Source organism: Canis lupus, chromosome 7 (genome assembly GCF_011100685.1).
Source record: "Canis lupus familiaris isolate Mischka breed German Shepherd chromosome 7, alternate assembly UU_Cfam_GSD_1.0, whole genome shotgun sequence".
Classification (NCBI taxonomy): domain Eukaryota; kingdom Metazoa; phylum Chordata; class Mammalia; order Carnivora; family Canidae; genus Canis; species Canis lupus.
In genome coordinates, this window is record NC_049228.1 from 26,081,275 (window position 1) to 26,103,160 (window position 21,886).

Here is a 21,886-nt window from a genome sequence, read left to right on the forward strand (position 1 = left end):
ACTCTCATAAGCCATGTATTATCATCCCCATTTCACAGATAAGAAAACATTGGCACAAAGTCATTTAGAAACTTGAGTAAGTGATAAAGTGACAGAAAAGAATTTTAACCCAGGCATTCTGGCACCAGAACCTGCCTTCTTGACCACTGTGCTATACTGCCAGTATCCTGTTGCAACAGTTGCCACACACTGGCCTTTTCTTGTTTACTTTCCCTACCCATCCTATTTTAATCAACTTCAAAAACATTAATAGAAGTACCAAGAACTAGAGCTCTTGATATAGCCAGGAGATTAAATGACCAAGCCTCAGTAGGTGACTCCCCTGTGTGGGTGAGGACACTCCCCTGGGCCTTGTAGGTTAAATACAGATAGGCTAGATCCTAAGAAGACATTCTCTACCTTACAGCTCCTTGGATTTGTTTCTCCCAGTCTTGAGATTGGAATGGGACAGAAGCCAAGACTGGATAGAACTAGGGCAGTGGTAGGGGACAGAGCTCACTCTGATGGGGGTTTCAGCAAGAGTTTTACAGAGACAGAGAATGTGCTTTGCCTTACCTGGATGTCTATGGTTACATTTCTCTTGGGACAATCCCAGGAAGTGGCTGTGGCCACACAAAACTCAAGGATTTGCAACCCTGAATCTTCGGTGAAATACCAGCATTATACACCTGCCAAGCACAGCAGAAATAGCATGTCATTTCACAGATAAGAAAAATGATAAACTGGAGTGGAAATCTTTATCTTCATTGCGATAAGAAGGGCAGAATGGGCCTGTAAAAAGTTCTCTATGGTGTCTCCTACAGCCTTTGTAGTCATCTGCTATAAATGGCCAGGACTGTTCAGTAAATTCTTCTTGTGACATTAAGTGAGTACTTTACAATCTTTTCTCTGCCCTGCATGCCTCTGAGAAACAGTACATTTCTGTTAAGTTAGAGTCACACTTCAAATGAGATTTGTAAAAAAGTACATGTTCCCATTATTTTCAGTACTAAAATATGAAGTTTGTGTTGCTTAGTATTTTTAAGAAGCACTTAGTAATATGCTGAGTAAATGTCATTGCCTAGAAGAGAAAACCAATTCAGTAAAAATGGGCAGTAGTGAGCCTTCAGAATAAACTTAAACTGAACCTGGACATTTAACAAGTTCATATGTTTAGTGACTAATAATTGAGCTTCTATTTCCCTCCTGGTTCTTGGCAATAACAAAGACAAAGAATGTTCAAACAGGCAATAAGTAATAACTGCATTCTATGTTTGTTAGGAAAGCAAAATATTTTATTTTGTATTTATAAGTTATAAATATCCCAAAGTTTCCAAATATTTGCCATCTATCTATCTATCTATCTATCTATCTATCTATCTATCATGTTTATTATTATTACATAGGAAGCATTGGAATAATTTCCCAAGGGTCAGGATGGACCACCACAGCATATGAAAATGTTACCAGTTAGTGTTAACTAATTTCTTTATAAATATTAATCATGTGGTTGATGGCTTTTTTTGCTGTTCATGAGAAATTGTACAAGCTTACTAAGTATGTATTTTCTTGCTATTTTTTTTTAGAAACTAGATTCAGAATTTGCACAACATGTAAAATAAAACAAGTCACCTATTCTTAATCTGAAGTATAAAAAGGTTTGTCAAATTTGAGTGCATTTCTGACTGTTTAAAATGTCTTATGTATTTCTGAACCACTATTTGCTTTTTCAAAGATTTAGGAGTCTAGAGACTTAAAAATGATTGGTTTGTGGGGTGCCTGGGTGGCTCACTTGGTTCAGTGTCCGACTCTTGATTTAGCCTAGGTCATGAGATCAAGCCCCATGTCAGGCTCTGCACTGGGCATGGAGCCTCCATAAGATTCTCTCTCTCCCTCACCTGCTACCCTCCCCCACCCACTTGCTCTCACACACACTCTCTCTGAAAAATAAAAAAGATGGACTTGTGTACAATCAACTAGAGTGCAAGACTGATGAAATGTAAAGATATGTTCATGATACATCAAGGAGACACCAGGTAGTTTACTACATCAAAATGAGGCTCAGTAAACCTGAGGCTGGTAGAGAATTTTGAAGATAAGGAAGTGCAACTGTAAATGAAGAGAGCTAAATGCCATAAATGAATCAATAGAAATAAATAAAAACAATGTGTAAGAGCATAACATATGAAATAAGTTAGAATTAGGAGAACTGCAATTCAACATACTCGGGATAAGTGTTAAAAATATCTCAATGTATATAATTTAATAACTATTAAGATCAGCTAGATGGATGCCTGCATGTGTCAGTGGTTGAGCACCTGTCTTCAGGTCATAGCATAATCCTGGGGTCCTGGGATTGAGTCCTGCATCAGGGTCCCCAAAGCGAGCCTGCTTCTCCCTCTGCCTCTCTCTCTGTATCTCTCATGAATAAATAAAATAAATCTTAAAAAAAGATCAGCTAGAAAGAGTTTTAATGGTATACCTTATATAACTAATAAGAAAAGCTGAAATGAACACTTTTACATTTTATTTTTATGCCAAGCAATTATTTTTTAGGTTTCAAGGAGTCACTGAACCAAATCACTGAGTCAGATATGAATGCCAAATCATCATCCAGAAGGTTTGTGTAAGTTTATTTTTCTACCAAGTGCCTATTTCCCATACCATTGCCAACTCTGAGGATTGTTTTTTATTAAAAATACTCCAATTTGCTAAGCAACAAAGTCCTATCATATTATTTCAATATATCTTTTCTTTCCAGTGCAGTTGAACACTCTTGCAAGTTTCTTAAATTTTTCTATTTGTTTAAGAAATTTCCTTATTCCACCTGTCCATTTTCCTACTGGAATATTCATTTTTCTCTGATTGACAATAAAAGCTTTCATATACTCTTGCTACTTATATGCCATATGTTTTAAAAAATATTTTTCATGATTGGAAATTTGCCTTCTGGTTTGTTCAGACAACTCTGGTCTATTTGAAAGGCATGCAACTCAGTTATAGTCAGAGAAACAGGTCTGTATCTGGCTGACCTTACACATCCACTGGCTTTCATTGCCTCTTCACACCTAGAAGTCTCCCAAGGCTTACACTTGGGTCCTCTACCTTTCTCTCCCCACGCCTCTTCCTTAAGAAGTTCATGTAACCCAGTGATTTTCACAACTCTAAGCTCATAATTCCCTAATCTATACTCCTGCCCCTAACTCAGTTTGCGCCATAAGTCAATAGTAGTATGGTTTCATATGCCTGATGAAGCCTTCCATTAAGATTTGTTTTAAAGATTTTATTCATCTATTCATGAAAGAATGCAAAAAAGAGAGGCAGAGACATAAGCAGAGGGAGAAGCAGGTTCCTTGTCAGGGGGAACCTGTTCCCTGTTGGAACCCCAGGGTCACGTACTGACCAGAAGGATGCTCAACCACTGAGCCATCCAGGTGCCCTTCATTAAGATTTCATTTGTTCATTCACTCACTCAAATTCATATAGTAGTTCTTAAGCACATCTAGTAAATAGAAGTATTGTGAAGTTTCGGTATCTCACATTCAAAGATTTCACAGCAAAGTCCCCTATTGCCCCACAAAACATCCTTCCTTTCCATTTCTCTTTTTTGTTGTTAACTTTCTGCATTTCTGAAACACCATATACTAATCTAAGAATGTCATTATCTTTGCTCTCTGTGTCACCACATACAATCAATCTATTATTTTTTCCTCTAAAATGGCTCAAAATTTAACTCTCTTTTGTCCACACTGCTGCCATTTTGGTCCAAATGCTCATCATCTGGCACCTATCGAGCTGCCATAATAATTTCCTAGTGGCCTCACTCATTCCCATCTGTTCCCACTTCAGTTTGTTTTATATCTTGTGCCAGATTATTCTTCCTGCGGTATGGCTCTGAATATGTGATTTCTCTGTTCACAGAATCTCAAGTATTTCCTTCTGCCTATAAAAATAAGCCTGAAATCCACCAGCTCCTCATTAGAAGTTTGTAATAAGTTGATTCTACATATCCTAATTCATTTCCCACTACTCCACATTGGAAACACGATGTTTGCTTAGTGTTGTTTCTTGCATTGTCCTCCATGTAAGACTTCTCACCTTTGCTCATTAATTCTGATTATATCCCTCACTTCTCTCAATCAGTCCAAACCCTATACGCCCATCTCTTCACAACACAACTCAAGTCTTCTCTCTTCCAGGAACTTAAAGGCTCCTACTAAAACCATAGTTTAGTTTTCTTAGAATTGAAGTAGACTTCACAGAGTACCCTCAAGGACTCTGAGCCTCAAAAATCTCAATTTCTGTTCAACAACAATTTATTGAACACTCATTTTGCACAAAGCTCTAAGCCAGGAGCTGAGGGTGAGAAAAAATGAATAGATGTGATTCCTCCTCTCAAAAAGCTAGTGCCCACTGGAAGGGACAGGTACATAAATCATTTCAATCAAATATGTGAAGTTCTAAGTTGGAGGTAAACAGTGCTGTGAGAGTGAGAAAAATAAGCTTTTAATCCAACTATCCAACTAGGGATTTAGGGAAAGCTTCCCAGAAGAGATATCCTGTGACAAGAACAGGATAATAAGCAAGAGCTATTAAGACAAAGAAAGATAGGAAGGGAGTTTGAGAGAAAGAGAACAAAATAAATATAGCCAGAGACATAATCAACAGGAGGGGAATGAGGAGCTAGAAGCAGTAACATTAGGTTATAATGTTGTGACCAGGAACTGGTGAGAGATAAAGACAGGGAGCAACCAGAGACAGTGAGCCACCTGGGTAAGGGCTTGTACACTACATTAAGAACTTCACACTCTGATCTAAGTGATGAGGAGCACTAAAAAATATTTAAATAAGAAAGTTAAATGATTCAGTTTTATCAAATTTTCTTTACTTTGTAGAGACCAGATTTAAAGAAAGCAAGACAGAAGACAGGAGACTACATACCGAAAGGCTCCAAGAAAGACAGGATAAATGACTCTAAGAAGATGCTGGTATTAGGGATGGGGCTGAAGGCACAGATTGGAAATATATATATATATATATATATATATATTTAAGGGCTAAAACTATTAGATACTGTTGATTTCCTAAATGCAGAAGATTCAGGGAACTGAGAAGATTCACCTGATTCCTAAGTCTTTCTTTAGGCAACTAGATAGTGGTGACAGTAATTAAGCTAGAAATCAAGGAGCCATAGTACATTGGGGGGCATTGGTGGTGAGGACTGGAGATGGTGAGCAGAGTGACAATGAGGACAGTTTTGGATATTATGAGTCTGTGATTCCTGTAGAATATATGAAAACCGAAGATCCCATATGAGGTCAAAGATAAAAATAAAAATTTAGCATTCATCATCATTCCACTACAAGATAAAATGATGATAGATAGGCATGAGATCCCTCAAGCAAAGCATGTAAAGAGAGAAGTGAAGACTTTAGAACACAGAGGGTCACCAGCGGTTAATGGATACACAGCAAAGGAACAGTCCATAAAGACCTGAGAGGAATAGTTAAGGAGAAGGACTGCCAGGACTATTTGGAGTCAAGGAAGTAAAGGACAAAGAGTTTTAAGATGGCATGTAAGATAAAGACTGAGAAAGCATCTTGGGTTTGGCAATATGAAGTTCACCAGTGACCTAGAAATGAGTGTGGACTCCAAACCGTGATGAGTTAAAGAGTGGATGAAATGGAGTCGTGAGATGTAACTTAGCTGAGAGAGAAAGGAAAAGGATTAGGGCACATGTAGATAGGATGGAGGACCAAGAGACAGCTAACTAGGGCTCAAGGAAAAGTGATTACAGAGGCACACAGTAAACTAGTGTTGCTATTTCTTTTATTTTTCTTAAAGATTTTATTTATTTATTTGAGAAAGAAAAAGAGCACAAGCAGGGGAGAGGGAGAAATAGACTCCCACTGAACAGGGAGCTGGTCAGGGTTCAATCCCAAGTCCCTGGAACTATGACCTGAGCCAAAGGCAGATGCTTAACCCACTGAGCCACCCAGGTGCTCCTAGTGCTGTTATTTAATTCATGGCTTTAAAGAGAACAAAAGAAGGCCATCTACAAATACAGAGTTCAATACTCAAATACCTTTTTCAGTCACAAGACTAGAAGAGAAATAAAGTCACATGCACTGGCACTGCCTTTGTCACAGTTCAAAACACATCTTTGTCTAAATTATGGAAAATTATGACGTTTTTGCTCTTGCCAGGAACCAGAAGCATAATTAACTGGCCAGGCGTCTTCCTAGAATAACTCAACTCTGGAGTGTAATCATTTTCCTTTCAGGCTGAGTATCTTTTCTATGAGGAGTCATTGCACCCCCATATGGCCAGCCTTGAGAATAGCAGCTTTTCCTCAACTTCCCACAGGTAGATTCTGGGTTGAAATACAAAAAAAGAATTCGGCAGCCAAAAGAGACCTCAAAGACCCTCTCCTTATTGTACAGATGAGGACTTACTTAACTTTTCAAAGCGTCTTTTTATTTTAACTTATATATTGATGTCTTATACATGTATAAATGCTTATATATATAAAAGGCAGACAACATAAAAATATATACACAATCTTTAAGTCTTCATTCAAACCTCAATGCAGCATCCCTATAAGAGTCTGTTTCAGACCAAGAAGTTGATGAAATGCAGGAACCCACACAGATCCTTGTTCCCAAACTAATCTTTAGCAACACTATATTGCCACAAAGTTAGCAATTTAGTTTAAATTGAGCCATTTCAAATTATATTTTAAAAATGTATACTGAGCTCAAATGAAATGGTAAAATAGGAAACATGTCTACTGAGGACCAAATTGAAGGTGGTTATTAGAATGTGAATCTTTATCATTTTTTCTGATAAGAAAAGTAATGGATGTCATAAAAATAATTTGAGAGACTTCTGGGGGTTACAAAAGCATTTAAAAAATCACTCAAAATCCCATAACCCCAACATAATCTTTCTTGAGATTCCGGCATATTCAATCTCCTCAAAATATTTTAAATTGAAAATATCAAATTAGACATTTTATTCATCCCATGAAATTAGCTGAGAGTTTAAAAAAGATTTCTCGTACTTATAGAAGTTCTTTTAAGCCCATCTAACCAAAAGAGTCACCAATTCAGGAACAAACAGTAAAAACAGCAAAGTTGACAAGGTTTGTGCACCTTTTTTCAAGGTGGCATCTTTAGCCAGGTCATTCACTTGTTCATCAACACTCTCCTTGATTATTTTTAACAATCCTTAGTGTGTTGGCTTCTCCCTGCACCTTTTTACCTGCCATTCCAAAGATGTTTCTGTTGAATTCTAGAGTACTTGGAAAGGGAACACCCTAAATCAGCAAAACTGGATCTCTATGATTTCAAATGTTTCAAATCAAAGAAATGGACTCCTTCTGAATACAACATTAATAAGCATAGTATTAGGAACAGTGATGGTAACAATTCATGAAGCTCTTATAATGCTTTATAAACTTCCCACTTCATTGTCTTAGCAACTTGATCTTACAAATGAAATGTTAAGAAATGTCTCTATTGGGGCAGCCCAGGTGGCTCAGTGGTTTAGCGCCGCCTTCATCCCGGGGCATGATCCCAGAGTCCCGGGATCGAGTCCCACGTCAGGCTCTTTGCATGGAGCCTACTTCTCCCTCTACCTGTGTCTCTGCCTCTCTCTCTCTCTCTCTCTCTCTCTCATAAATAAAAATAATAATAATAAAAAAAGAAATGTCTCTATTTCACATAGCTAATGTTTAAGAGGAAAATATCCTCCCCAAATCCTGTTTCAGTAAGCAGAACCCCACAGTCCAAGACATTCTCCAGGTACGCAACATGTAGCCAACCTCAGGTTTTCTGAGTCATTTTAACCTACACCAATGTAATTATATTCATCAGAAATGCAGCAAATTATATTTTGAAAAATATCTGCTTCTTTCTTTTGACTCTTTGGAGTAGGTCAACCCAAGGAGTCCATTTGTCTAGAGAAATACAAGGATATTTTACAAAAGAAATGCAAAGAGAAAAAAATAAACAAATAAATAGCTTCTAATATACAAAATAGAAATGTTATTATGGTCCTGAGAGAGAATTTTTCCAAATTCTTTTATTCACTAAAATTAAGACCCAACGCTTACAGAGATCACCTGCAGTATGGAAAGGATACTGCTCAAAGACAAAAGAAATACATGATTCAGAAAGTACAAGAAAAGGATCCTTCATTTTCTAGTAAGTCAGGGAGGCAGGAGAGTAGGACTGTTAATCATGGGGTCCAAATATCCCTTATTCAAGGTATGGGGCGGGTATATTAGCATAACATAGAGGGCAGGAGCAGCAGCTTATTTTCCTACTCCCCACTGAGGACTATGGAGTTAATTATCTCCTTTACTAATTTGCCATATGACCACATCAACAAGGAAGCCCAGAGTGGAAGGAATCTCTTAAGTTCAGCTTTCCAAAGCAGTCCTTGGTTCCCATGGGGCATGAGGGTTGAGATCAAGCCAGCTAGACACTAAATCCACAGTGACAGCAGCCAGTGACCTTATTGCTGAGGCTGAGGTGGACCTGTGGGCCAGTAGATAGCAGGAGAACGTGGTGAACACCCAGGCCTGCAGCCAATGGAAGCCCAGTATAAAGCAGATCAACCGAAGGAGCACTGCAAGCTTCTGAGAAAGCAGAAGAAGAGGGCGCACAATACCAGGTACCAAATTCACAGGAAAATGCCAGCTAAACAGGAACATTGCCTAGGCTTCAGAAAACACAAGCCCCAAAGACACAAAGTCTTCTCCTTAGATCTCCTTCTCTAGATGTGTCCCCCAGTTATCATCAAATTAACAGATTGAACTAATTTAAATAAGAATGAACACTATTTTAAAAAAAAAGAATGGGGGATCCCTGGGTGGCGCAGCGGTTTGGCGCCTGCCTTTGGCCCAGGGCGCGATCCTAGAGACCCGGGATCGAATCCCACATCAGGCTCCCGGTGCATGGAGCCTGCTTCTCCCTCTGCCTGTGTCTCTGCCTCTCTCTCTCTCTCTCTCTCTCTGTGACTATCATAAATAAATTTTGAAAAAAAAAAAAAAAGAATGAACACTATTAATACTTTCCCCCTAATACGGCAGATGAGTCCCCCTGGAGAGGCTTAAGTGAGCTCTAGACAAAAGAAGGAAATTCTATTTTCGGGGTTCTAGGTTTAGGTAACACATCTTTCTTTTCATTCCTTCCTAAAACCAGAACTATAGTAAGGAATCTTTCAAAGGACACAAACCCAGAAGAATGGGAGAACAGAAGAGACAACAGCAACACATTTGGAAGCTAGAAAGAGAAGGACAAGTCATAACTAACTCACCAGGTCTAAGAAAGCTGAATTCTGTATCCACAGTAAACAAGCTGGGAAGAACCAGCCCAATTAACATCACAGGAACTTCAAGGGTTCAGGAACTAGAAGCCCCAAGATCTCTTGAACCTGGGGTAAGAGAGCTGTCTGAAATAAGGAAAGCTGAGTGAATACTATTTCAGAAATTGTTAGGATTCCTACATTCCCTCATCCTTTCCACATTTCCCTTGCTCCACTGGGAAAAGTCTGAAGATTTGTTCTCTGAAAAGGGTAACAGAGGGATTCCGAGTTGAGGACAGCAGGAGAAGTTGAGGGCATAGGTACCAGATCCAGTGAGAAGCTGTGGAGTGAATGCCAAATGCAACCAACTCTTGCCATCTCCCCTCACTCTGCTTTGAGAAGGACCATTATACTCTAGGCCGAAAGTTGGAATCTGGCCAACTGGTCTAACTAAAGCAATGTTAGGCAAGAGATATAAAAGATGAGGATTATCTTCACTAAGACCTCAATTCAATCAACTTTTTAACTTGAGCACAGAATATGCTTGTGAGCCAGGTCCAGATTCTTATCTGTCTTTGGCTTATCTTGACCTTGTGCTAATTGAAGTTCATATGCTCTCCTGTGTACCCTGCAACTTGGGCTAGCTAAGATACTTCTTCCACACTGAAGAATTACTTATCTTTCCCTACTCTTGAAGGCTGCATGTAGGTGGTGACATAAGAAGCAGAAAATATGAAAGAGCCCCCTTATATTTGACCCCATTTCTAGCACATGCTCAAAGCCTGGTCCACACTATAGTCCTGCCAGATACCCCAACTGAGGTGACTGACTCCAATGTTTCCCTGCTCACAATCTTATGCATTGACTTCACCTAAAGGATTCTATAACCTCGCAGAAAACTAATGCCAAACTATGTCCAGAAATTCTATTCAGCTTGTCATCTCCTGGTAACAATAACATAATATGGCAATATTGCACTTTCTAAACACAAATAAATTTATGCTTACCATTCAGCTTTCCAAAAACTATACAATATACTGTTTAGGGATTCACATACCCATGGTAAATTATAAATCTTAGCTGTCACAGGAAGATAGAGATGTGAATGAGAGCGGCATGGTGGCTGTTGCTTGGATCATACCTGATCTAACCCATGCTGATTCTGAGTCACACTGAAGACAGCTAAGGAAACATGGGAGCACAAACAACACTCTCCAGAGTGCTTCTAAAAGAGAGACACAAAATAGGCCTTCTCCATATCAGTCAGTACAGACCACCTAACTCTGTCACCTAAGGGATCCAGGATACTGGCTGTGGTTACTTGAGAATAGGATTTTTTTGAGTAAGAATATAGGCAATATCCCTTGAAAACCCCCAAGTGCACTTAGGTGACAAAAGTGGTAGAGGGGGACTCTTGGGTGGCTCAGTGGTTGAGCATCTGCCTTTAGCTCAGGGCATGGTCCTGGGGTCCCAGGATTAAGTCCCACATTGGGTTCCCTGCATGGTACCTGCTTCTCCCTCTGCCTGTGTCTCTGCCTCTATGTATGTATCATGAATAAATACATAAAATCTTGTAAAAAAAAAAAGTGGTAGAGAAAAATGGTTGAGAAATTGGGCTTTCAGATTAATTCAAATCCAGACTCTAAACTACTGGCTACCACCTTAGTCAATTTATATAAATTATCTGAATTCATTCCTTTTACCTATAAAATAAGACTGGCTAGAGTCACACATTTTTTTTTTGTTGTTCAGTCAATACCATTCACACATTTGTTGAACAAACACTGTGCATCTATTATGTACAAGGTGCTGTATTGGCATTTAGAATGCATCAGTTAAAAAGAGATTTATAAAAATTTCCTGTGTTTATGGAACTTATGTTCTAAAGGAGGGTATAAACAAAATATAAATAATAAACAAATGTGGTAAACATTATATTAAAAGATCAGTCTTGTTGGGGGGAGCAGGGGAGTTGCAGTTAGCAATGTTATTTTTTAAAGATTTGATTTATTTATTTGAGAGAGAAAAGAAGTGGGGAAGGGACAGAGTGAGAGGGAGAAGCAGACTCCTTGCTGAGTAGGCCTTGCTGTGCCCAGTGCAAGTTCGATGCCAGGATTCCAGGATCATGACCTGAGCCAAAGGTAGAGGCTTAACCAACTGAGCCACATGGGCGCCCCTGCAGTTAGTAATTTTAAGCAACATACCTTAAACAGGTTTCAATGAAAGAAAAACAATCGATTTATAAGAGTGAGGTAGGGATTACATGACATAATGTAAATATGTGCTCTCACTATATACCACTTATGACATAAGTGTTCAGTTAACTGTGATCAATGTTGAGGAGGAGGAAAAGGACAAAGGGAATCGGCAAGAGATCAAGGTCCCAAATGAGCAGATGAGTGGAGTAACAGGCTGTACCATTTGGGCAATTCTTAGGAATGTGACCCTTTTCAATAACAGTAACTATTACTTATAGAACATTGCCTATATGCTAAACATAGTGCTAAATGTTAAGATATTTAGCATCTATAATCCTTACTAATAGTCCTATAAGGCCAAACTCAGGCTGACAGAGATAAGTAATTTGCATAGGGACACACAGCTGTCAGGAGATGTGAGGTAGCCAGAACTTTGGCCAGGTGTTTCTGTCACTGGCACTCTTAGCCATCATGCGATTCTGCCTCTCAGATTTGTTCTCAGATACCAGAGAGACCAGTGGAAACATGCGTCATAAAGCAGGAAACAGTCATGTGTGGAGTGGCAGAGCTGGGACTACGTAGCTCCCTTCATCTGAAGTTGATTATGCTGTCTCACCAAGCAGGCCTAACCTGAATACTATAGAAGTTATACATAAATTCTGTTAGACAACAACTCTCCATCAATAGAATATAAGATACTGTACGATCACCCTGTTAAGTTTTAAAATAATAGATTAGAACTTACTTGAGCCAGACAGCCTTTGCCAAAGTTTGCTTCTCAATACCCCAGGCCCAAAAGATGCCACACAATAAAAGAATTAGCGTTACTACAGGCATAAGAGGCCCCACATCTGCAGAGTTTGTCCAATGTGCAGTATCCAGGAGGACTCAATAGTGCATATGTGTTGACTGATTTGTACAGAAAGTTGTGCAAACTGGTTTAATCCAGGGCTCCGTATACATGATTGACCACAGAAGCCACTTACCCTGTGGGAAAAGAGGGTCTGTAGTGCTGAGGCATGTCACTGCACACAGGGAGGAAATGGATGTTGTGTTCAAGATTCCTGTCAATCTAATGAGAAAACATGGCTTAAACTGAAGCTCAAGTCTGTGTTTGGAGAGAAAGCCCTCTCATGCATTAAAATGTTGGGGCAGCTGTACAGAAAGGCCTTGGAACATAAGAAAATAAAACTGAGAAATTTTACCCTATGCCTTGGTTTCACAGAATAATGGGCAGAAACTGAAACTAACAAACATTTCTGTTAACAAGTTCACCTTCTGGAACCCAACAATCCAGCAGTGTTCTCAAATTATCTAAAATGAACAAGAGGTTTCCCACCACAAAGCTAGAGGGCAAAACAACTGCCAGACCCCTCAATGGGCACAGCAACCAAAAGGGCTCACGTCAACACAGAAACACTAAGAAGAAAGGGGAACAAGGGGGGAAAAGATGAGAAACCTCCTCCCCCGCTTTCCCTGAGGCTGTCAAGTCTGACACTTGCCACATGAGTGACAGCATGGACTTCGGCAGCTCCAATATACCATAAAAAAAAAAAAGAATGGGGGAAGTGACACTGGGTGACATTCTCCCTGAGAAAGATGAGTAATAGTGTCAAAAAGTGCATGGTCTACTACCCCTATAGACTTTAGCATAACACCTCCCCCATCGAAACGGTGAGCCAGCAACAAATAGCAAATGTCACAGAAAACAAATCTCTTGCATTTAGGTCCCTCTTAGTTGAAGCTGCAGAGAGAGGAGGCCAGCTGAGACCACAGAGTTGATAAAAATTCACACCATGAAGCTCTCTTAGAACTTTTATACACTGGCAATATAACCAAACATCTCCACATACTAGGGTTATACTAATTTTTTTTTAAATATTACTTGTTCTCACTTAAGTATCAAGGGCAACCACAATCATTATATTAGGAAAAAGCATAAACCCACCATATGATAACAATTTGTTTAAAAATATACTCACACAGACATAAGATGTTCATGTGTGCCCATATTCATGTGTGTGTTTGAGTGGGTAGCTATAAGAATATGTACTATATGGATAAATTCATAGGAAAAACAAAAAAGAAAATAGGCCAATATATCACTAATTTATTTTTGGACAGTAAAATTATCAGTAGTTTTAATTATTTTCCTTAACATTATTCTACATTTTTCAACTTGGACTCATTTTTTTCTCAAGTCCACCTACTTTCCAGCTCCTAAGCACAATATCCTCTCCCCAAAATCTCTTTTCTACTCCTCACTCTGCATGACTACTACTGCCAGAAAAAAAATCAGTAAATGTGAAAGGCATAAAATGAAATCCAGGAGGAAAGATGCTTAAAGTGACAATGAACTTAATATTTATAGACTTTCCCTTTTTATTTCTACATACTCCTATGTGTTTTCTAAATTTCTTCTATAAACAGGGAAAAAAGCCATTTAAAGTATTAGGAGAAGGAAACACTTCCAGAATGCCAACATAAGAGCACCCAAAAACTAGTGCCTTCATAAAAGAAATGAGAATATTGAGGGGGAAGGGCTGTCAAAATGAACTTTTTTAGTACTCTGGAAATCAAAGTTTTGCAACAATCGGTGGGCATGTATTCAAGAAAAACAGCTGAATCTCAGGAAAAACAGTGAACTCTGTGGCATTTTAATTTATCCCATCCCCATTGACCTCTCCTAAACTCCAAGCTGACCTTGAAATCCAAAAACCTTAGAATCATGATACCTGTGAAAACTAGCATCCTAGCAACCACTAGTGGAAGTATATGGTTTTGAAGGTCCCCAGAAAGCCCCATCATTGGAGAATCATCATTATTTGATCTATATGGCAGTTTCTTGAAAAAATCCCATTCACAAGGTTTGTTAGTATTTGACCTGATTTGGAGCTCACTCCAGAACAAAAGCCCTACCCTTGGAGCACTTGCTGAAAACAATCTGATAATTGTTTAACATTGTATTCGCCTAGGTCAATGATACCACAGGACCAAACAGGAAAATAGACGATCTAGGAAATAAGCTCTCTAGAGGGGGTTTTGCAATGCTCCAGTGTGTTTGTGGGGATCTAGACTGATCCTCACATTTGAGCATCGGTGCACAACTTAAAAAGATATGAAAAGGCTCTAATCCCTCAACAAAGTTAGAAGCTTTGTGCAAGCAGGAATAGATAAGGTAGAGTTGTAAACTTCTAGAGTGTTGAAGGTACACACCCACAGAATCTCACTCATATTAAAGAGTAGATTTATTGTTTCAAGAAATTTAAGGAAATTTCCACCCAAATATTGGTTGATCATTAAGCTAAGTAAACAGTAACTTTACACAAGAAGGAATACAGACTTTATAGAACTAATTTCAATAAGTTAAATAAGCAAACAGCAGCAATGAAAACAAACAAGAATAATGACAATAACAACAAAAGTATGGGAGAGGGAAGTCTGATTTCTAAAATTGCCACATTATATTGCTGTAAATGTCCAACATTCCACCCCCCCAAAATGAAAATATATGCAAAATCCCAGAAAAGATGTCCTAAATATACCAATAACAGTAGTCATTAGAAAATCTCCTTAACTCTCTCTGTGTCTCTCATGAATAAATAAATAAATAAAATCTTTTAAAAAAAAAAAAAAAAGAAAATCTCCTTAAGAAAGCCCAAATGTCAGACTTAGTAAGCAACGATTTTAAATAAGCTATTACAAATACATTAAAAACAATGTAAATCCTACAAAAAGCCTTAAAGAAGAGTATGAATGATTGCCAAACAAACAAAAAATACTGTTAAAGATAGAGAAATTATGGGATAGGGAAGAGATTCACATAGAAATCTAAAGGATTAAAAACTACAATTACAAAATATTTAGTAGAGGGGCTTAACAAATTTAAACTGACAGCACAGAGAATCCACAAACTTGAGATAGGAAAATCGAGTTCAAGATCAGATATTCAGGGATGCCTGAGTAGCTTAGCCGTTGGGCATCTATCTGCCTTTGGCTCAGGGCATGATCCAGGGTCTGGGGACCGAGTCCCACATCGAGTTCCCTGAGGGGAGCCTGCTTGTCCCTCTGTCTGTGTCTCCACCTATCTTTGTGTGTCTCTCATGAATAAATAAATACAACCTTTTTTTTAAAAAAATCAGATATTTAACCTGAAGAATGGACAGAAAAAAGTATTAAAAAATGGACATAGTTTGAGAGTTGTGTGGGACACCATATAGTATGGGAGTCCCACAAAGAGAGAAAATGTTATATAAAGTATACTTGAAGAAATAATGACTGAAAATTTCCTGAATTCAATGAAAAACATTAATCAACACATCAAAAAAAAAAAAAAAAAGACTAATAAAATCCAGCCTAGAAAAACTGAAAAAGAAGCATACCTATACATATCATAGTCCTACTATAAAAGGACAAAGAGGGGAATCTCAAAAGTCCTAAGGAAAAAAGAAATGACTCCTTACATACAAGGGTGATGCAATGAGATTAATAGCTAACTTTTAATCAGAAATACGGAAGTCAAAAAGTGGTAGGACAACATATTCAAAGTGCCAGGGGAAAAGACTATCAACCAAGAATTCCATATCCAAAAAAAGCATTTGACAAAATGAAGCATCCTCTCTTGATAAAAACTCTCTACAGTGTAGGGATAGAAGGAATATATCTCAATATCATAAAAGCTAAATATGAAAAACCCACAGCAAATATCATCATCAATGGGGAAAAACTGACAGCTTTTCCCCTAAGGTCTGAAACAGGACAGGGATGTCTACTTTCACCAGTGTTGTTCAACGTAGTACTGGAAGTTCTAGCCTCAGCAATCAGATATCAAACAAATAAAAGGCATCTAAATTAGCAAAGAAGTCAAACTCTCACTCTTCACAGACAATATAATACTGTAGGAAGAAAACCCAAAAAACTCCCAAAATTGCTAGAACTGATCCAGGAATTCAGCAAAGTCACAGGATATAAAATCAATGCATGGAAGTCAGTTACATTTCTATACACAAACAGTGAGGCAGAAGAAAGAGAAATTAAGGAATTGATACCATTTATAATTGCACCAAAAATCATAAGATACCTAAGAATAAACCTAGCCAAAGAGATAAAGGATCTGTACTCTAAAAACTATAGAACATTCATGAAAGAAATGAGGAAGATGGAAATAGAAAAAAATTCCATGCTCATGAATTGGAAGAACAAATATTGTTAAAATGTCTGTACTACTCAAAGCAGTCTACACATTCAGTGCAATCCTTATCAATATATCCTCAGCATTTTTCATAAAGCTGGAACAAATGATCCTAAAATTTGTATGGAACCAGAAAAGACCCTAAATAGCCAAAGTAATACTGTGGAAAAGAAAAGCAAGGTGGAATCACAATCACAATTCCAGACTTCAAGCTGTATTATGAAGCCATAATCATCAAGGAAGTATGGTACTGGCACAAAAACAGACACATAAATCAATGGAACAGAATAGAGAACCCAGAAATGGAACCTCAACTCCATGGTCAACTAATCTTTGACAAAGCAGGAAAGACTATCCAAGGGAACAAAAAAACAACAAATGGTGTTGGGAAAATTGGACAGCCATATGCAGAAGAATGAAACTGGACCATAAACAAAAATAAGCCATACACAAAAATAAACTCTAAATGGATGAAAGACCTAAATGTGAGACAGGAATCCATCAAAATTCTAGAGAACACAGGGAGCAACCTCTTGACCTAGGTTGCAACAACTTCTTAGATATGTCTCTAAAAGCAAGAGAAGAGCAGCTCTGGAGGCTCAACGGTTTAGCACCACCTTCAGCCCAGGTGGGATCTTGGAGACCTGGGATTGAGTCTCATTTTGGGCTCCCTGCGTGGAGCCTGCTTCTCTCTCTGCCTGTGTCTCTGCCTCTCTCTCTCTCTCTCTCTCTCTCTCTCTTAATGTCTCTCATGAATAAATAAATAGTCTTTTAAAAAATAAAATAAAAGCAAGAGAAACAAAAACAAAAATGAACTATTGGGACTCAATCAAGGTAAAAAGCTTTTGCACAGCAAAAGAAACAGCAAAACTAAAAGGCAACTTATGGAATGGGAGAGGATATTTGCAAATTTCTTATCAGAAAAAGGGCTAATATCCAAACATATCAAACTCAACATCCAAAACTAAAAAATCCAGTCAAGAAATGGGCAGAAGACATGAACAGACATTTCTCCAAAGAAAACATACAAATGGCCAACAGACACATAAGAAAGTGCTCAACATCACTAAGCATCAGAGAAATACAAATGCAATACCACCTCACACTGTCAGAATGGCTAAGGTGAACAACTCAGGAAACAACAGATGTTGGTGATGATGTGGAGAAAAGGGAACTTTCTTGCACTGCTGTTGGGAATGCAAGCTGGTGCAATCACTCTGGAAAACAGTATCAAGATTCCTCAAAAAGTTAAAAATAGAGCTAACCTGCAACTCAGCAACTGCACTACTAGGGATTTACCCCAAAGATTCAAATGTAGTGATCCAAGGGGCACCTGCATCCCAATGTTTATAGCAGCAATGTCCATAATAGCCAAAATATGGAAAGAGCCCAGGTGTTCATCAACAGGTGAATGGATAAATATAGTAGATAATGGATAAAATAATATGTATATATATATATAATGGAATATTGTATATATAATCAAAAGAATAATCAAAAAGAATGAAATCTTTCCATTGCAATGACGTGGATGGAACTAGAAGGTATTATGCTAAATGTAATAAGTCAGTCAGAGAAAGTCAAATACCATATGATTTCACTCATGTGGAATTTAAGAAACAAAACAGATAAACGTAGGGGAAGTGAAGGAAAAATAAAAATGAAAATTGAGAGGGAGGCAAACCATAAGAGATGCTGAACTCTAGGAAACAAACTGAGGATTACTAGAAGGGAGGTGGGTGGATGGAAAGGATAATTGGGTGACAGACATTAAGGAGGGTACTTGATGTAATGAGCACTGGGTATTATATGCAACTAATGAATCACTAAATTCTGCTTCTGAAACTAAAAAAAACAAAAAAACCAATTCCATATCCAGTAAATTTTCCCTCAAAAGAAAGAACATAAGATAATTTCAGATCAGCAAAAACTGAGAGAATTAATTGCTGTCAGACCTATACTACAAGATATAATAAGAGTCTTTCTGGCTAAATTAAAGAACACTAGATAGTAACTTGGATCCACACAAAGAATTAAAGAGCATAAATAACTCTAAATGCATAGGTAAATTAAACGACAGTATAAATGTCTTTTTGTTTGTAATTTTCTTTTTCTCCTACCTGCTTTAAAAGATAACTGCATAAAGTAATAATTATAAAACTATGTTGATGGATTATGATATATAATGATGTAATTTGTATAACAATAGTAGCACAAAGGATGGTGGAAAGAATAAAGCATTAGTGAAGCAAGTTTTCTTTTTTTAAAGATTTTATTTATTTATTAGAGACAGAGACCGGGAGAGAGAGAGAGAGAGAGAGAGAGAGAGAAGCAGGCTCCATGCAGGGAGCCTGACATGGGACTCGATCCCAAGTCTCCAGAATCACACCCTGGGCTGAAGGCGGCGCCAAACCGCTGAGCCACCAGGGCTGCCCAGTGGAGCAAGTTTTAACAAAACTGTTTTAAGTTAAGATAATAATTGTAAGCTCCAGGGAAACTTCTATGAAAACAACTTGAAAATATGTAATTGAAGAAAGAACAAGGGAATTAAAATGATACACTAGAAAATAATACAAAAAAGAGCAAAAGGGAAGATGTAAATCCTACCTTATTAGTTATATTAAATGTAAATGGATTAAACACCTCAATTGAAAGTAGATATTGGGAGACTTGGTTAAAAACAAAGAAACAAAAAACATTACCCAATTATATGTGGTGGAAAGGAGTCACGTTTAAAATACATTAATGGATTGACAATAGAGAAAGATACACTATACCAACATTAACCAAAAGAGCTGAGGTGCTATACTCCTATCAGACAAAATATACTCCATGAAAGAATGTTAGAGATAAAAAAGGACTTTTTATACTGATAAGTCAATCTATCAAGAAGGTATAGCAATTGGGCAGCCTGGGTGGCTCAGCGGTTTAGCGCCGCCTTCAGCCCAGGGCATGATCCTGGGGACCCGGGAGTCTATGTCAGGCTTCCTGCATGGAGCCTGCTCCTCCCTCTGCCTGTGTCTCTGCCTCTCTCTCTCTTCTCTCTCTCTCTCTCTCTCTCTCGTAAATAAATAAATAAATCCTTTTTTTTTTTTTTAAGAAAAGGAGGTATAACGATTACAAACACTGATGCATCAATGACAAAATACAATTTGTAAAATACAATGCATAAAAATATAGAACTGAAGGGAGAAATAGAAAATTCTACAATAGTAGATGAATGCTTAAATCCTCCCTTTCTGTAATGAATATAGCAACAAGACAGAAGAACAACAAGAAATTAGGAGATGAATAAAACTACAAACCAAGTAGGCTTACCAGACATCTATATCCACCCCTGCCCCCCACACTCCACTATCAACAGGAGAACACATATTTTTTCAAGTTCACATGTACAGTCCACAGGGTACACCATAAAATAGGTCATAAAACAAGTCTCATTAAATTTAACAGGTTGAGATCATACAATGTATGTTTTCAGATTATAGTAGAATTAGAAATTGATAGGAAAAGGAAATATGAGAAAATGACAATATGTAGAAATTAATGCTTTCCTAAATAACTAATAGGTCAAAAAAGAAATCACAAAGGTAATTAGTGAATACTTTGAGCTGTAATAAAAATAAAACACAGCATACCAGCACTTAGAGAATGCAGCTGAAACAGTGCCTGGAAAAAAAATTTATAGCTGAATGCCTATATTAAAGAAGAAAAAAAGCATCAAAAACCTAACCTTCCACCTTAAGAAAATAGGAAAGGAAGAGCAAATTAAATGCAAAAGGAACAGAAAGAAGAAAGCAGTAAAGATTAGAAGGGAAATGCAATAAAAAAAATAGAACAATTTAGGAAAGCTCACTGAAACCAAAAACCATCTCTTCAAAAAGATCAGCAAAACTGGCAAACATTTAGTTAGACTAACCAAGAGAAATAAGATAAGACTCAAATTACAGAGACAACTGGGTGGCTCAGTTGGTTAAGTGTCTGCCTTCTGCTAGATCATGATCCTGGAGTCCCAGGATTGAGCCGAGCCCTGTGTTGGGCTCCCTGTTCAGCAGGGAGTCTGCTTCTCCCTCTGACCGCAACCCCCTCCTTGTGTACTCTCTCTCTCTCCCAAAGAAATAAATAAGATCTTTTTAAAAGCACTCAAATTACTAAAACCAGAAATTAAAGAGAAAACATCACTACAACTTTATAGAAATAAAAGGATAATGAGGAAATGCTGGGAACAACTGTATGCCCACACAATAGATAACAAAGCAGACAATTCTTAGAATGATACAAAGTATAGAAACTGACTCAAGAAGAAATTGAAAATCTGAATGATTATAACAAATAAAGTTATTAAATTAGTCATTTAAAAACTTCCCTCCAAAAAATCCCAAGTCCAGATAGCTTCACTCACGAAATCTATAAAAGGATTAAGGAATAATATCAATTATTCACCAACTCTTCCAAAACACTTTCCAACTCATTCTACATGGCCAATGTTACCTTGAAACAAAATTGAGACAAAGACATTATAAGAAAAGAACAGACTAATATCCATCAGTAATATAAAACCAAAAATACTCAACATTTTAATACTAGCAAATTAAATCTAGCAACAAATAAAAAGTGGAATTATATACCATCTTCCTTGGTCTGTCTGGTAAAGGCTATGAAAAACCCACAGATAATATTGTAATTAATGCTTTACCCTCTAGATCAGGAACAAAACACATATCTCTTCTCACCGCTTCTGTTCTACAGTACGCTGGAGTTCTATCAAGGCAATTGGGAAAGAAAAAGAAATAACAGGAAATTAGATTAGAAAGAAAGAAGTAAAGATATCTCTATTTTCATATGACAATCTTATCAATGAATCACCAAGAAAACTATTGGAACTGATAAACAATTTCACAGAATCTACAGGATACAGATAAATATACAAATATCAATTGCATTTCTATACACTAACAATGAACAATCTGGAAAAGAAATTAAGAAATAACTTCATTTATAGTAGCAGCAAAAAAACAATAAAACATTGGGAATATATGTTTTAAAAAGTGTAGGACTGGGCAGCCCCGGTGGCGCAGCGGTTTAGCGCCGCCTGCACCCCAGGGCATGATCCTGGAGACCCTGGATCGAGTCCCACCTCAGGCTCTCTGTATGATGCCTGCTTCTCCCTCTGCCTGTGTCTCTGCCTCTCTCTGTCTCTATGAAT

At 37.7% G+C, this 21,886-nt stretch overlaps 1 long non-coding RNA gene across 1 annotated transcript in view; it reads right to left on the reverse strand.

Annotated features, from left to right (window-relative positions):
- Window positions 1-553: 553 nt before the first annotated feature.
- The window catches only part of LOC111096885, a 33,428-nt gene continuing 12,095 nt past the window's right edge, over window positions 554-21,886 (reverse strand). Inside the window, exons 2-3 of the long non-coding RNA XR_005361644.1 lie at window positions 21,377-21,441; window positions 554-668 (exon numbers count right to left, since the gene is read on the reverse strand). This is a non-coding gene — a long non-coding RNA (uncharacterized LOC111096885). The remainder of the gene's footprint in view (window positions 669-21,376; window positions 21,442-21,886) is intronic.